The 16,016-nt window shown below is 39.5% G+C and overlaps 1 protein-coding gene across 1 annotated transcript in view; it reads right to left on the reverse strand.

The window, feature by feature from the left end:
* ccnd2a (cyclin D2, a) overlaps positions 1–16,016 on the reverse strand; it is a 199,140-nt gene that overhangs the window by 65,487 nt on the left and 117,637 nt on the right. Inside the window, exon 3 of the mRNA XM_037683394.1 lies at positions 15,594–15,640. The gene's annotated coding sequence lies outside the window, so the exon portion shown is untranslated. The remainder of the gene's footprint in view (positions 1–15,593; positions 15,641–16,016) is intronic.

Here is a 16,016-nt window from a genome sequence, read left to right on the forward strand (position 1 = left end):
CATCCATCCATCCATCCATCCATCCATCCATCCATCCATCCATCCATTTAAAATTTAAAGACAAAATTTAATCTAATTGTTTTCAAGTCTGTAGTTTATTATAAAAGCAGTTTCAAAGATTACAGCACAGTGTGATGTTTTGCAATTTTAACATGAACCTTGTGCATATCTGTAAATAAAAAAAGTGAAGATATTTTTAATACATCTTTATTGTAAAAATCTATACTAAAATAGAAAATACATGGGCTTAAAGCAGGCAGGGAAGGAAGTAATGTAGGATTATGAATCAGGTTTAAAAGTTACAGCTCATGAGGTACTCTATTAGAGCATGACATCTCTTTCACAACATCGTGTGACAAATCTAAAAAAGTTAAATCTGGTCCTCTGGACATTCAAAAAAACAAAACAAAGCAAAACAACAAAAAAATGTAGAAACGTTTCGTTTCTCATCCAAGAGACTTCCTCAGTCTGAGGTGCTGTAATCGTGTGACAAAGCCTTTAGGGTGTTCTTCTTCTAATACGTTTAGTGGTGGCTAGTAAATAGCTTAAGGGAGCACTACCGCCACCAGGTGGTAAGACGAGTTGGATTCTGGTCCTCGCCTACAGAGCTGATCCAGAAGTGTAAATAGAAACACGACCCGATCTGAACCAACCCGAACTTACCTGATCCGCACCGTAACAGTGGAAAAGGGGCATTAGATGTATTCGTACACCTAAATGGAAGTCGGAACCTCAATTATTTTCAAGTTAACATGCTCGCAACATAGACAGATGGAGGATATTTCTAATTTCCCCACTTCGCTTCACAATGGGGAACAAAAACACAACTAACATAGTGGATTATACGAGGAGTGCAGGTCTAATCTTGATCTTTATCTCACACGTTTGGTTTCTATTGTAGGAACAATGTAGCCCACTGACTACAGCTTCCATATTTTTTGTCTGATATAAAAATATTAAAAACATCCACTTTTAGCTTCTTTCTGAACATAATACAGTCTTTCTTTTGTCCATCTCCTTCACCATCTTCTACTGCTCATCCATAGTCGGGTCACAGGAGAGAAACCCAGACATCCTTATCCCCAGCAACACTTTCCAGCTTTTTCTGGGGGACCCCGAGGCATTCCCAGGCCAGAGAAGATGCACAATCCCTCCTACGACTTCTGGGTCTTCCCCGTGGCTTCCTACCAGTTTCTCTTTTTTTAATTTTATTTTTACTCTACTTCTGATATCCGACCTAACAGGAGCAGGTGATGAGAACTCTGATCATATAAAAAAAAAGTACCAAAGATAAGATAAGATCAAACCGCAAAAGATAACGGGTGAGAATGATGATGAAACAAATTCAAAGTAACATTTGAAAGTCATTATAGGAATTTTCCTCCCTTCTTCCTTTCCCTTTCTCTCCACCCTCCCTCCACCCCTTTCTGGTCTGGGCTTTCACTTCGGGGGGCCCTCAGCTTCCCTCTCTGCTGATCAGGGAGCTTTCAAGGTACCCTGATGGATGCTAATGCCGGACTCTTTCAGATTGTTTTACAGCCGGGGCCTTTGATCTGCCAGCAGGCCTCTCTCCACGGGCTGCCTGTCCTGAGAAAATGTAAATCCCCGCCTTACAGACACCTGTGAAAAAAATGCAGCAGAAAGGGGGACAGACTCTAAAGAAAAGGGTGAAGAAAAGATACAGTATTGTGACATTTGGGAAAAAAAGGGGTATAGTTTAGATTGCTGCGGAGTGACAAAGAATGAGATGGAAATTGTGCGGAAATAAGAGTAAGTGGCAAAAAAGGGGACAGAACTGTAGAGAAAAGAGCAGAGAAACTGAGACATGGCAAACAACAAAGAAGGAAAAGAGGAATGGTTACCACAAAATGAGACAGAGGGGACAAGGATGAAGCGAACAGAAAGAAAAGGGACAATTGTAAAAAAAAAAAAGAGAGAAAGTTAATCTAAGAAGCACAGCGTGGTGAACAGGAGGAGAATAGCTGGGAAAGAAAAAAAGCTAGATGAAAATAATGGACAAAAAGTTGGTAAATGGAGAGGCAGATGGACAATTTGACTTGGGAAGAAAGTAAAAGACAGACTGAAAGCAAGCCCGGGCAGACATATGGGGCCTTCTGTGCAGCTCAAGGGGCGGATGTGTCTGTGCAGCTGAAAACTTAGGAAGGAAGAAGTGAAAAAGAAAGCGTGGTGAAGGGGACAGTCAGCACAGACCGGTGACAACAGTAAAAGAGGCCTTCCTCAGCAGAGGCAGCAGCAGTGGCGCTCTGAATGGTGGGGTTGCTGCTGGACAGCTGGATGCAGCTGATCTTTGGACAGATTGTGGAAGAGCGCTTGTCTTCCTGCAGCCAGCTGCTGTGTGCAGAGGCCCACAGTGACAGCACAAGGCTCAGAATTGATGACCAGAGCTGGCATTTCTATGGGGTGAATAGACGGAGAGCAGTAATGTTTTCTCTGAAGTCGTGTACAGCAGTAGAGGAGCACAGCTGCCACTCACTGTAAGCTCTTTAACAAAAGCGGGAGGGAAAAAAAAAATAATAAAAAAAAAAATGCTGGTATTGAGATTCTCTCATCTTACTTCTGGTCCTTTCACCACTTGAAGTCGTTTCTTTTCTTCCCCCAGAGAATGAGAGAGGAAATGGTTGTCTTGTACAGGAGATAAACTACACTGAAGAGCGCTGTGAAACTAACATGAGCTCAAGTCTTGTGACATACAGAACTGCTGGATGGGCTGGTGCAAAGTTTCTTTACATTTCTTGTGTGAGGAACATGCACCGGCCAACTCTATACTTGTAAACCCACTTTGCTTTAGAAGGAAAGTCCTGCTCACATTTTTATAGCAATTAAAAGAGTACTTCCTGTTTGGCGAAGCAAAGTTTCCTGTAGGCCTTCTCTGACATGGACAAAGACATGTTCCTTCTGATCACCACTTATGCTTCCTCTTGTGTCCACATGCTGTCAGCCATACACTCTGCTGGCCTCCATCTCCCTCCACCTTCCTGCTGTTCTATCAAAACAGGAATGATGTCACTCTCCTTGCAGCTCCGGATGGGAAGAAAACCAAGCCCAAGGTCCACAGTAGCAGCAGCATCCTCCTGTCTGCATGTCTGTCCCTGTCTGTCTGTCTGATCAGGGCGCATCCGGTCATCCTGACTCCCCTGTGACTCCCCCAGGCCTCTGTGTTAGGAGGAAGGAAGGAAGGACCTGCGGTCACACAGGAGGGAGGGCTTTGGAGAAAGGAAGGGAGGAAGTGTGAAAGGGTGTCTTAGCTGGAGCTGATCCACTTCATTGGAGCCTCTCACTATAGAAGGGCTGTTTGGACAGTGACAAGGCCAAGCACAAGCGTGTGCGTCTTCAGAGCTGTGCACAAAAAGCATCATAGAAAAGGGAAAGAGAGCTGCTGTTTATTGATGGCTCAATTCAAAACACTCTTTATATCGTTTTAGCTTGCCTGCAAACCTGTTGGGGACATAGATGGTGTGTGTGTGTGTGTGTGTGTTTGTGTGAGCCTCAGAGCTTTTGAATTCACTGTTCATCAGGGGGTAACAGCTAACCTCGGTGGAAAATGATGACTCATCATGTTCAGTGATTTCGACGAACATGGTGGGTTTAGCACTTTAGCAAAACCCTTGCAAACACACATGTATGCACACAGACACACACACACCCACAGAAACTAACACACCAACCTGGGCTGCTTTAATCCATTTTTGCATGAAACAAGTGTAAAATGTACTCATAGAATACAGTAGTTCATTATTACAACCACACGCGCTAACTGCAGAGTTTTTGCTCAATGGTCGAAATATCAAAGATGCATTTGCAAGTACTTATGTAGTCATTTTGATATATCTTTAAGAGAAAAAAAATATTACAAACCAGTGGCAGAAGAAAAAAAAATCCTTGAAAATTGCTGACCAGCACCATCAACTTTTGACTTTAAAGCTGCAGAACAGAAAGGAACTAAATCCACTGGAGAAGAATTTGGAAAAATACATTTCCTGAAGTGAGCAGAGGGGTGACTCAGAGGAAAGCTGTCTTTCAGAGATGGGAAAAAACATTATTCACTACACTCTTAATATAATAATTTTACCTAAATACAGGTGTAGCATTTCCTAAAAGAATACAAATTGTCTCCCACCTTTCATGCCAGAGACTTAACCTAAATTAATTGTATGCTGGGAAGAGACTGAGTTGTTGTAAATACTCAAACCTTGTGAATAATATTATGTGATATTGTGAGATCTTGCAACATGGAGTCAGTGTCATAAATGAGTCTCGGCTACTACCACACCAAATTTTAGCTCAACATCCACCAAATTAACTGTGTTGTTGTGCATTTTGTGTTTGCTACGTTTGATTTACTGTGGTGGCCATCTTATAATGGAATGTCTCCAAAAGTTATTCAGTTGTATATGGGATGGTAAGAGCTGGACTTGAAAAACCTCCAAACGAACCACTTTGTCTGTAGACTGGCACATTTTTTCGTTAGAAAACAACAACAAAAATTACGAGCTGAACAATAACAAAAAAATAATCTACCTTTAACTGGGGGGAAATCCAAATTACGGAAGTTTGGGGTTTGTTGCTCATCTCTTAATGCAGCATAAATATAGCACCAAATACTACAGCATATATTAGACTTAACCGGTTTTGAGCCAAAATAACAAATTATAACATCTTGAGTCATTGTTGAATATGAACAAAGCACAAGACACAGACAGCGAGACAACATTCTTTCCCTATGCTTTGAAAAAAAGCCTTGCTCCAACATTGTTTGCCAGATACAGTTAAAACTTCAACTATAAGCCAATACATCACTTCCTTTATTGGGTCATTGTTGTTGGGTTTGATTTATAATTTCTATCCTTTTTTTTCTCAGTGTATTTAGTTGATAAGGCTTGAACTTGCAGCTTTAAAAAGGCACACCCTTGCCTGCTCTTGTTCAGATCCTAAAAATAAGTGGTGAAGTAATGTGAAAAACAGTGCTCTATTTACATTCTGTTAAGCTACAGCCACTGCACAGCCGGCTTGCAGAGCTGAATCTGGGCTAAGTGAATGAGGGGAAATTTCACTGCTTTGACTGCTAGAATAGGAGAGTGGTGAGAAATCAGAGGGAATATAGAGAGAAAAGGAAAAAAAAAGAGCTAATAAACAAATAAATTGAAAACAAAAAAGAGGTGAGTACTGAAAAACATTGGAGAGCTTTGTTATGTTTTAAAGTGGGATTGTCTTGAGTAGCTATGAGTAGTCAGTATCTTACCGGCAGTAAACAGTAATCAAAGTGCTGTTTCTGTAGTTCATTGAGTCAGGAAGAAAATTTCATGTGGGAATCAAACTAACAGAGAGCCTAATTTTTACCAACTCAAACTGAAAACATTTTGTAGTTGGAGCAAACTTTTAAAAATGTTTACAGTAGTCCCTCGCTCTATCGCAATTTTTCAAAATTAGATTGGACACAATTGGCTGATTGATGGATGAGTCGCATGATCGGCATGGATTTTTTATTTAAAATAAATTATTTAAATTATTTAGCACCTTTGTGTAGCCCACACTGCAGGAGAAACATCCTCCTGCAGCTCCTCCTCCCTCCTCTATGATCTCCGCTCTGACTGGTGACTCTAAATTGTCCCTAAGTGTGTGAGAGTGTGAATGGTTGTTTGTCTTGTTTGTCTCTATGTGTCCCTGTGATGGACTGGAGACCTGTCCAGGGTGTACCCGCCCCTCGCACAGCGATTGCTGGACATGGGCTCCAGCAACTCCTGTGACCTAAAATGGAAGAAACAGGTAAAAGATAATGGATGGATGGATGGATATATACACATATACTATAATAAACTATATTTACTACTATTACTATGTCACAGTTTTTCACTTATCACGGGGCTTCAGGGTATGGAGCCCCCGCATTAAATGAGGACTACTGTATACATTTTTAGTTTGGCTTATAAAAAAAGCAGCTTACATTGTCACTCATGTCTTAGTTGAGCAGTATTTATGTCTAAATGCATGCACACACGCTGCTAATTGTATCCTGCAGAAGCCGCAAATTCATAGTCATCCAGGACGTGGCAAAATCTTAAAGAGTTCAATTACAGTTCATTTTTACATTAAAAAATCTCCATTGATGGGCGGCACGGTGGTGCAGTCAGTGTAGCTGTCACCTCTCAGCAGGAAAGTTGCCAGATCAAATTTAGTCAGTTAGTTGTCACCAACACCAGCTATGTGAGTGCAGTTTGTGAGATCCCATTCCTTTGTAACACCAAATGAGAATTGTGGGGGAGACACATAAGAGAGATTACAGGGTGGATGGTGGATATAAATCTCTGAGTGAATTTATGAATGATTGAGATCAGAGAGCCTTGTGGAGAGATGTTTGCAGTTATCCTCTCTGATGACAGTGCTGTCTTCAAACAGTAAAAACTAGCCAGACACAGACACAGAGATAACACTAGATTCAAATACAACTGAGCACATGGTTACAGTGAGCAGCAGACAAGCTTGAACAATGTATATGCTTTATGATGTTTATTTTTTACCAAGCGTGTTGTAGGCTGATCTGGCAATATAATTGAGATATTGATCATATAGTTTGATATTTCGAAAATCATCCTGAGAAAACCAGTTTGTGTGACCAAATTTCTGAATCTGGCATTGTGATGTGTAAAATGAATGTGTAAACAGACCAAAAAACATTTGCATGCAGTATAAATATCTTACAATCTTGTTTTAAGCTGGAAACAATTTGAAAGCCCTGGGTCGGTAAAAAATCCATGTAACACAGCCCTGATTAAGCCACTTAGGGACTGATGGAGAGCAAAATGCTTTGATACGGTTAACTAGGTTTAGTTCTGTGCACAAAAAGTGGTCAATCTCTGATTCACCCCATTGATTTCCCTTACTGTCACTTCCATGAGATTTTTCAATGAACTTAATGTCTCAGTGGCAATCGGAGCTAAAATGGAGGTTAGTTATGACCCATCAGCTGGTGATGTAACAAAGAAAATCAAGTATTTTGCCACTGCTCACCCTCTCTTCACCTCCCAAAGCTCTGATGGGGGAAAGTGAAGTAAAAGAAGTTTGTTTCCATCTTATCTGCAGGAAATAGCATTAGCTAAAATTGTACTCTTGGGCTGGAGCTTAAAAGAGATGGAATGGTTGCAGCCATCATTAGTCCTGTCCCCCGACGTGTGGCCTGCCTCTGATCCAGAGCCAGGACCGGGCAGGAAGGCAGAAGGTGGGCAGGAGAGGGTCGGCAGCTCTGGGTGGGCCGCAAATGGGCTGGCAACCATCAACCTGGTATGTCGGTATGCAGGCCACCATCGCTTCAGCTGACATCAGGGGGGTTTAAATCGGCACAAGAAGACAACACAAGATACCAGCTCACTGCGTCACACGTTCTGTCCCGTCATGTCACGGACTGTCCATACCCCATCTTTCCATACGTGAAACCAACTGAACGGTTTCTCTCAGAGTTCTACTGCTGTGCTTTTTGTGTCTGTGTTTCCATGTTTCCTCCTGCTCACTGGGAGCCAGAAGAGTTTCTCAGCTCACTCGCATCAAACAATGCTCTCCACTGCTACCAATGAAAACTAAAATCTTTTCCCAGCAGTTTCCACAACAACAGCTATTTTTCCCATGCTCTCCTTTCAGAAGCCCTATTTGCAGCAGATAGGCCAATGAACCAGACGAGAATGACAAAAATAATTCTGAGAAATTAACATCAATTCATTAGGCACAATCACTGGAGCTCCTTTCTTTGCGTTAGTCTTTTAACACATGTTTTAAACATCTTTTTCCAAACATAATTTTCTTTTACTTTGAGAAATGTGTTTTGACTGAAATGTTGCATGATGCTTCCTGTACACAGAAAGTGGAAAGTAGTATTTGCATCCTCTTTTGTGATCAACTTCTAAGACAAATGGCTTATATGACCTGGGGGCAAATATACATTATCCCATTCAGATTAATAGTCTCAGCAGTGAGTGATGAATAGCATCTGCTTTGAGGATTTTGCAGAAGTACAGAAATGATGGGATACCTTAATATTTATTATCCAAAAGTTGTGCATCAAAGCACACTTATTTGAAAAAGATTACAAAGGAAGAAAATTATACTTCAGATGTAAGGCTGTGGCACGCATACACACAGTACTTGCAGACTATCAGAGGACTACTATTAATACTACTGAGACTTTATCTTCATGTCCCTTGAGGACGAACCATAGAGGAAGTCATCAATTCTTCCCACCATAATCCTTGAGAAGAACAGATTTTGCCTTTTCCCTTATGGGTGTTGATGATTATTATTTTAAAAGTTTCTAAGGAGTCACACAAGAGCTATTTCTGTAGCACTGGAGGGTTAGTTTAAAGCTCCATCAATCATTATTTCAGCCTCCGCTCTCAAGCCTGTGGCTTGAGCTCCAGTGAAATATTGTCTTTTAAAGGCAAAAGCAGATGTAAGATTGTTGATGGCAATTCAAAATATCAGCAGGTTCTTTTAATTTTAACAGAGATGCCTCCTACGGCTAGTTCCTACGTGGCAAATGAAAAGCTTTTTTAAATTTCAATCCCTTTTGGTATCAGTTACACATGAAATGTAAAGGCAGTGGGATCCAAATGATTGCAGTCATAAACCTGCAAATAACCAAAAATTTTGATAAAGTGGAAAAAAAAGAAGCAGGTTTTACTTTAATTTATAGGCCACCAATTCAGCTTTATTATATGGCTTAAGACTTATGCACAAAAGTGAATTTTCTTGAGTTGCATCACTTCAACTGAAGAATAGACTCAGATTCATGTTCTTCTTAGTGCCATATTCAAAATAAGTAATCTACAGGCAGAGTTTAAACTTATGCAATAAAGTTCAAATCATTTGAACCCAACTAATGTGTGTCTATAGATACAATCAGATAGAATTTAAGCCAGATGTTGAAACAGAGTATTTGGTTTTGCTTGCTTGTTGTTCATGACATTAAACATAACACTTTAGAGCATCTTTACCAGTCGTGTCCAGGCTATGACCAAGCATATCAAAATTGTTTTCAGTTCAAGTTTGACTCTTTAAGGCAACTTTATCATGAATATAAATAGTAAATGGACTGTACTTATATAGCACCATTCTATTTTATCAAGATACTCAAAGTGCTTTACAACACAATCTGTGTGCCCTCATTTACCCATTCATACAGCACTGTACTATATCTGCACAAAGACTAATCAGTGCTTTATCACATTCATACACCAATGGGACACACATTGGAGGCAATGAGGAGTTCAGTGTCTTGCCCATGGACACTTCGGCATGTCAAACCACCAACTCTTGCATTGGTGGACAACTGCTCTAACCACTCAGCCACAGCAGCCCCATATACAGTATAAGCTTTTGATGCACACGCTTATGGGTTGTAATAAAATATGAGCAGCTTTCACTCACTTTTGTCTAAACACTTGATGATGGTTAATATACACTGCACCAGCAACTATCCATCCATCCATCCATCCATTATCTTTACCCGCTTATTCCATTTTGGGTCACGGGGGTCGCTGGTGCCCATGTCCAGCAATCACTGTGCGAGGGGCGAGGTACACCCTGGACAGGTCGCAAGTCCATCACAGGGACACATAGAGACAAACGAGACAAACAACCATTCACTCTCTCACTCACACCTAGGGACAATGTAGAGTTACCAATCAGCCTAACATGCATGTTTTTGGTCTGTGGGAGGAAACCGGAGCACACGGAGAAAACCCACGCATGCACGGAGAGAACATACAAACTCCACCCAGAAAGGCCCCTGGACCGGGGTTTGAACCAGGGACCTGCTCACTGAGAGGCAGCAGCTCTACCAGTTGCGCCCCACCAGCAACTAACACCAGAAAAATTTGTTGTAAATGTGCAGCTACATCAGTAAGGTGCATATATGGAGAGAAGCAGGTGAGAGATAAATGCTGCGATCTTTCAAATCAGCAGTGAAATATGATGCTGGGAACCTTTAAATCTAGGGGTGTTTTGCTTCTCTAAAACAACACCCTTTGGTTTGTATCTTTGTGCAAAAGAATTTATACCCCTGGAGAATCCCAAACACATCTCAGTGCTTTGTAAGAACTACTCGAAGACCAGTGAGGACCAAAGAGGGCAGAGTATAATGGACTTTTCTCTAAAGTGACAGTTGACCTCAACCCCACTGAACATTTATGAGGGTCTTAAACACTGAGCGAGCCACGCATTCCTGACATCACAAGAACGTCTTTGGGACATTGTCAAACCGTGCTAGGGTAACATGGGTTTTGCACAAATGTGATGCAGACTGGGTGGTACTGGCCTGCAAATGCACTATTTCAAACCACTTAAACATCTGCCAATAAACAGCATCCTGAATGGCAACAAAGCCAGTCAGACACAATTAATAATTACCTCCAATACAAACGTGAAATAAAAGGACATAAATCATCTATAAATCAAAAATAACAGTGCTAGGAATAAATAACGGAAAAAAAAAACAACCATCATTTTGTAATTTACTCAATTTCTTTAGAGTCACATACATCCATGTTGTCTGGTTGTTTGATTAAGAAAACGGTGACAAACTTAACAAACAGTGTCTTGCAAAAGTTTAGAGGTATAATGTTCGGCTCTGCGGGGAAAACTTTGGATGTTCTCTGTCTGCTGGACCCGGTTCTGGAGGGCAATCTGTGAGGGCGGCTGCTGCGGTCGTTATTACCATCAAGCTGCTAACAAGACCTGCTAATGTTGTTAACAAGACTACGCTGCTAACAGAACAGAACCATGCTGCTGAAAGAACCTCACTGCTAAACGAACCACACTGTAGATATATTTATTTTTCGCTTTTGGAGCTTTGTTTTTTGTATTTTTGCTGCGTGCATTGGTATTTCTTGTTGTTTCTTTTTTGGCGAGTCGAGACGGTTCTTCTCGTTCTCACATTTCATTGCATTGTTGACCTTGTGTTGATTTTTGCATAATGACAAATGAACCAAACCTGAACCTAGACAGTAGATGATTGTCAAAATAACCGTACATTACTGACAACAATTATCCAGTACTGTTTTCCATTGCTCATTAAAACACTGTAAAACTACTTACAGTACCAGTTATGTATAATAGATAGATATGAGAATGCTGTTAACATCAATTTAACCATTTTCTAAGTGCCAAGAGAACAGGGCAACTATGCTATGCTAATTCTAGCTAGTTAAATAATCATAAAAATGTTCAATATTTGTGAAAAGCATCATAAATTGATTAATATTACTTTTGTGTTACAGTAATTTTTGTATAGATGTTAACAGTCAGAGGAGAGAATTGAGCTGATAAGACTTGGCTTAAGTTTTTAACCGTAAGACAACCACACTCCCTGTTGTGCACTACAGTACTGAGCAAGTGCAAAATATCGTAAAATATAAATTAATATAACTTCATACCCTAAAACTAAACAAAAAATACTCCTAAATCACAAAAAGCCTTTCATTTCAAAATGTAAGTCTGGTTGATTTTTGTGGTAAGCCAGCATCACTGCAGTTTGATTTACATCAGTTTAATATTTTCCCAGAATGCATTGCACTCTAATTAACCAATTTTACAGTGAAAACCAATAACTCCACAGAAACTTACTGTACATTTGTTTACCAGCAAAGAACTGCTGACAAAACCATAATTTCACCATTAAAAGAGTGAAAATGGTTTACAGTGTTGCTAATGTAGCGTTCTTTCACACCTGGCATGTTGTTTTTGAGAATGAGTTGTTTTATAAACCTGGAAAACTATAGAAAACTGGCACTCATGAAATGAAAGATGAAATGCCACTTGATTGTTGATTTGTCCTGCTGCCTATTCATGCTGCTGTTCTCATGCTGCTGATTTATTTTAAGCTGCTGTGTTCAATTGTATTCAGTTCAATTGTAGTGAACTTGACCTGATGTCAAATCAATGACCTTAGGATCATATGGTCAGAAACTGTCATTTCATTGATTTGAATCCAGAAATACAGTTTGACCCATCCTGAGACTTTCCTTCTTGAATTAATCAAGTGGAAAAGACAATTCTCTATGATCATTACTATTTTACAAATGTTTTGATAATCAAATTGTGTTAGTTCAAACAATGTTTACATGTTGAAGTGAACTACTCATTTTTATCTACTTAAACAGTAGTAATGATTTTTATTCCTCAATTCAAAGTGAAATCAAGTTAGAGTACATTACAGAGTAATGATTCAATTTCTTGATCGTCTGCTTTGAAAGTGAGCAAAGTTGTAAGTGTGTTAAAGTTCAAGCTTCGGTCAACTAAAAAGTTTACTGAAAAGAAATGTCATGTTTAACTTTTACAGCAAGATACAGGAGAGGTGGCACCACGAAGACTGGTTTTCTCCAACAATCTTTCTGTCTGTTCTTAAACAATCTTAATCTCTATCCTTGACTTTCCATAACACCTTACATCACAAACCACACCTCTGTTCTGGTCCATCCACCAATCAAAAAGCTCTCAAATGAACCGGAAGTGACCCTTCATAAATATCGGCACTTCCTAGTTCAAAGAGAAGAGTTATGAGGATGAGAAGAGCATGAGAGAAGAGTTCTGGAGAAGAGTTCCAGAAGAGTTCTGGTGTAGAGTTCAGCTCAGTCTTGAAGCTGCTGTAAGCTCTGTCTTGAAGATGGAGCAGCAGTTCAAGTAGAGTTTAGGAGTTTTGGGATCCAGAATGCAGAGAGTTTGGGAGTTCGTGAATGCAAAACGCAGGCATTCATGGATGCTGCTAAACCAAACAAGCTGAACCAGAGACTATTTTGGGAATTATAACTTCTGTTTGGATAACCTCGCACGGCTCTCTAGGTATTTGGCTGTTCTCACTGAGACGCTGAACAGTGGTTGGAAGTGAGACTCCACGCCGGAACTGATCTATCTTCAGAAAAGGTAAAAGTCGACCTTCACCGAAAGTGTACTGTTTGGGACAAGCTGAGTTCCGAAGGAGCGTGCACGTTCTGGTTAAAACAGATAAATTCCCTCACACATCTCTCTGTAAGATAAATCTCACTTTTCCATCTTTAAACTCTCCTTTCTGCTAGAAAATTAATCCAGATGTTTTCATTAATGTCTGTGGTGAAGCAACGGAAAACCATGGCCGTATGGTTTCCTGGCTGTAAAACTGATTAATTATGTTGTTGTTTTCATATTCTGCCAAATTAATGTAAATGTGTGATGTGTTAAACTTGATTCTGTTAATAAATGACCCACTCGCTTGGTGAGTCAAAGATAATTAACGTCTCACGTCCACATTTCTGTTGAATTCAACGCACGTACATCACACAGTCCAGAAAGATGAGTGAACCCGTTTAATGTATGAATATAACTCAGGATATGTCATACTACAATCTGCTCACACAGACTCATGTTCCTGCTGCTGTTGTTTAGCATATTGCTTTTGCACTATTAAGTGTTTCACGTATTCTTAATATAGCATATTTCTAAGTTCATATCTTAGATCTTATTACTGTTTTTTTTTATATAGTTTATACTTTTGTTGCATGTAACTGGGACCCTGTGTACATAATTTTGTTCCACCACATGTACCACATGTGATACAAATGACAATAAAGAAACCTTGACTTTGAAAACTTTGCCTCTTCACTCTAAATCTATGACTCCAGCTGATGGGGTGTTAAATAGTGTTAACTATTTTACAGAACATCACTTGGAAATGACTATCCCTTTAAGGTGAAATACTGGTAAATAAAAGTTTATTCTACTTGTGTAACTGAAGCTAGCTCTTCTTGTTGAAGCCGGACTTGCTCGGAGCACAGGAAGTTTTAGGAGCGGGATCACAAGACGGGCCGAGGGAAGCAACAAAACCATCGTCTCTCTTACTGGGCAACTTGGTTTGAGATGAAACTATCACTGTTCAACTGCTTGAGGAGTGAAGACAGTGACATAATTTGCCCTTGAATCCCACACAGGGAGGGATTTTTAAATGTAGGTTTCTTTCTTTGCATCTGTAAACATGTTCACCACACACGTTCATACTGCTATTATTCCTATACAAGTTTTTCTTTTCACATACATATTCTATTGTGTATTATATTGCTATTACAGTTTATTTACCAGGGATGTTACAGCTAGAGTGAATGAACTCACTTTTGTTTAAACCAATAATCGGCACAAAACGCCTTGTTCTTAAAGAAAATAACTCCAGTTCTTACAGGTAAACACAAATGTTCTGCTGATGCTGTTGAGGCTGCAAACCAGCAAACTAATCAATGCTGAGTCATTTTCATAGCAGTTTCTTTACTCAGCAGTAAAAATCACCTTCAGTATAACATTTGTTTCACCCCTTGAGCTACCGCAGGGAGGATGACATGTGAAAGAAATAATGACGTGTTTCTCAATTATGGTCCAAGTTTCAGAAAGATGGGCTGAGCTATTTTGGTAAACCACATACACAAGATCAAAGAGAACTCTGTAAGAGTTAAAACAATTAAAATTGAATGTCCTTTTTAGTATGTATTGAAGTTAGTGGCTCAGGACAAACATTTAGTCACCTTGTTTTATCTCCAAAAAAAAAGTCTGATATGAAACTAATTTAAAAAGAGATACACCAAAACAGACTACAACATTAACATAAACCTCAGCCCTTTTCATAACAAGAAAATTAATTACACTGCAGGTTTTTTTTTTAAATAGTGAAGAAATTTTAGTTACCAATTTGAAAAGCAAATAAGTCATTGTGTGCTGAATGACAGGTAACGCAAAAGTACCTATAACTAGCATTTACAGGAACCCAGAGCTTCTGGGTTTCGATGGTAGAGAAAGACACAATAGTGGTATCACATCATTGTGATACTGAGAATGACAGAAACAGGGTCAATAATAGACTGAAATGACCTTTACCTAACTGAAAACTCTTTATTTTTCAGGGGATTACACACCTGCAGAGGACACACTCTCATCAACGGAGCACAACACCCAACATGATCGGGATGAATCTGACCAGAGCAGCTTAACCAGAGAATGCTGGAATCAAAGTCAACAGCAGTAAAATCCTTACTGAAGATGACAAAACTTTCAAAGTTTCATTTCTGAAGCAACGCCATACAGACATCAATGAGCAATTCAATTACATTCTCTTTTTTCAGAGACAAGACAGAAGAACACTACAATAAGAAGAAACCTTCTGAGGCTCCTGCAGGAGACAGACAAGTCAGCACGGCTGGTTTCAATCAAAACAAAACTACAAGCCCTACAGAGCTACATTACTTGGTAAAAGTTACGGCGACATCTTAGGACTGCAAGGGTATACGCTGAGGAAGAAACAATTGAAGACAAGTCTAACAAACAATATGAATCTTTGGTATTATCTTCAATTATATGACCAAGCCGCTGGATGCTTTAACATGCCCAAATTTAAAAACACCAGGTAGAATATTACTTTGTGTGATTTTGTGCATTTTTATTCACAGCCCAAGAATCATATGTAATATGGCCAATCAAGCATGTCTAATTTTGGCCTCAGAAGCTGATAAATACAATATCAAGTATATCAAATGACATCAATCAGCAGTGCTCAATGGGGGGGCATTTCCTCTTACCTCGGATCTATTGAGACAAACTTGTCCTCACTGCTAGAATCCTATTCCTGGAAGACAACAGGAAGGCAAGTTTTAATCAACAGGAAATCAGAACATCCACACTTTGTTGGTGGTAGTCATATTTGTACTTTAAAACAGTGCTGCTAAATTGGAAGTTTTTCATACATTTCAACAGATGAATAAAACAAGCTAAGATAAAACCTTAATGTGTCATACCCTCCATGCCCTGTCCAAAAGGGTTATTTTTGTTTTAATGGAATGTGGCATTTCCTGCAAATGTTTTTACAATAAAATTACAGCGTAGGAAATGCATGAATCATCACATACTGAATTTTGTTATAAAGATTTTATGTAAAGTGATTATTGAAGCTTTTTTAAACAAACAAACAAACAAACAAACAAACAAACAAACAAACAAACAAA

The sequence above is a fragment of the Nematolebias whitei genome, chromosome 10 (genome assembly GCF_014905685.2).
Source record: "Nematolebias whitei isolate Nwh7 chromosome 10, NemWhi1, whole genome shotgun sequence".
In the NCBI taxonomy this organism is placed as follows: Eukaryota; Metazoa; Chordata; class Actinopteri; order Cyprinodontiformes; family Rivulidae; genus Nematolebias; species Nematolebias whitei.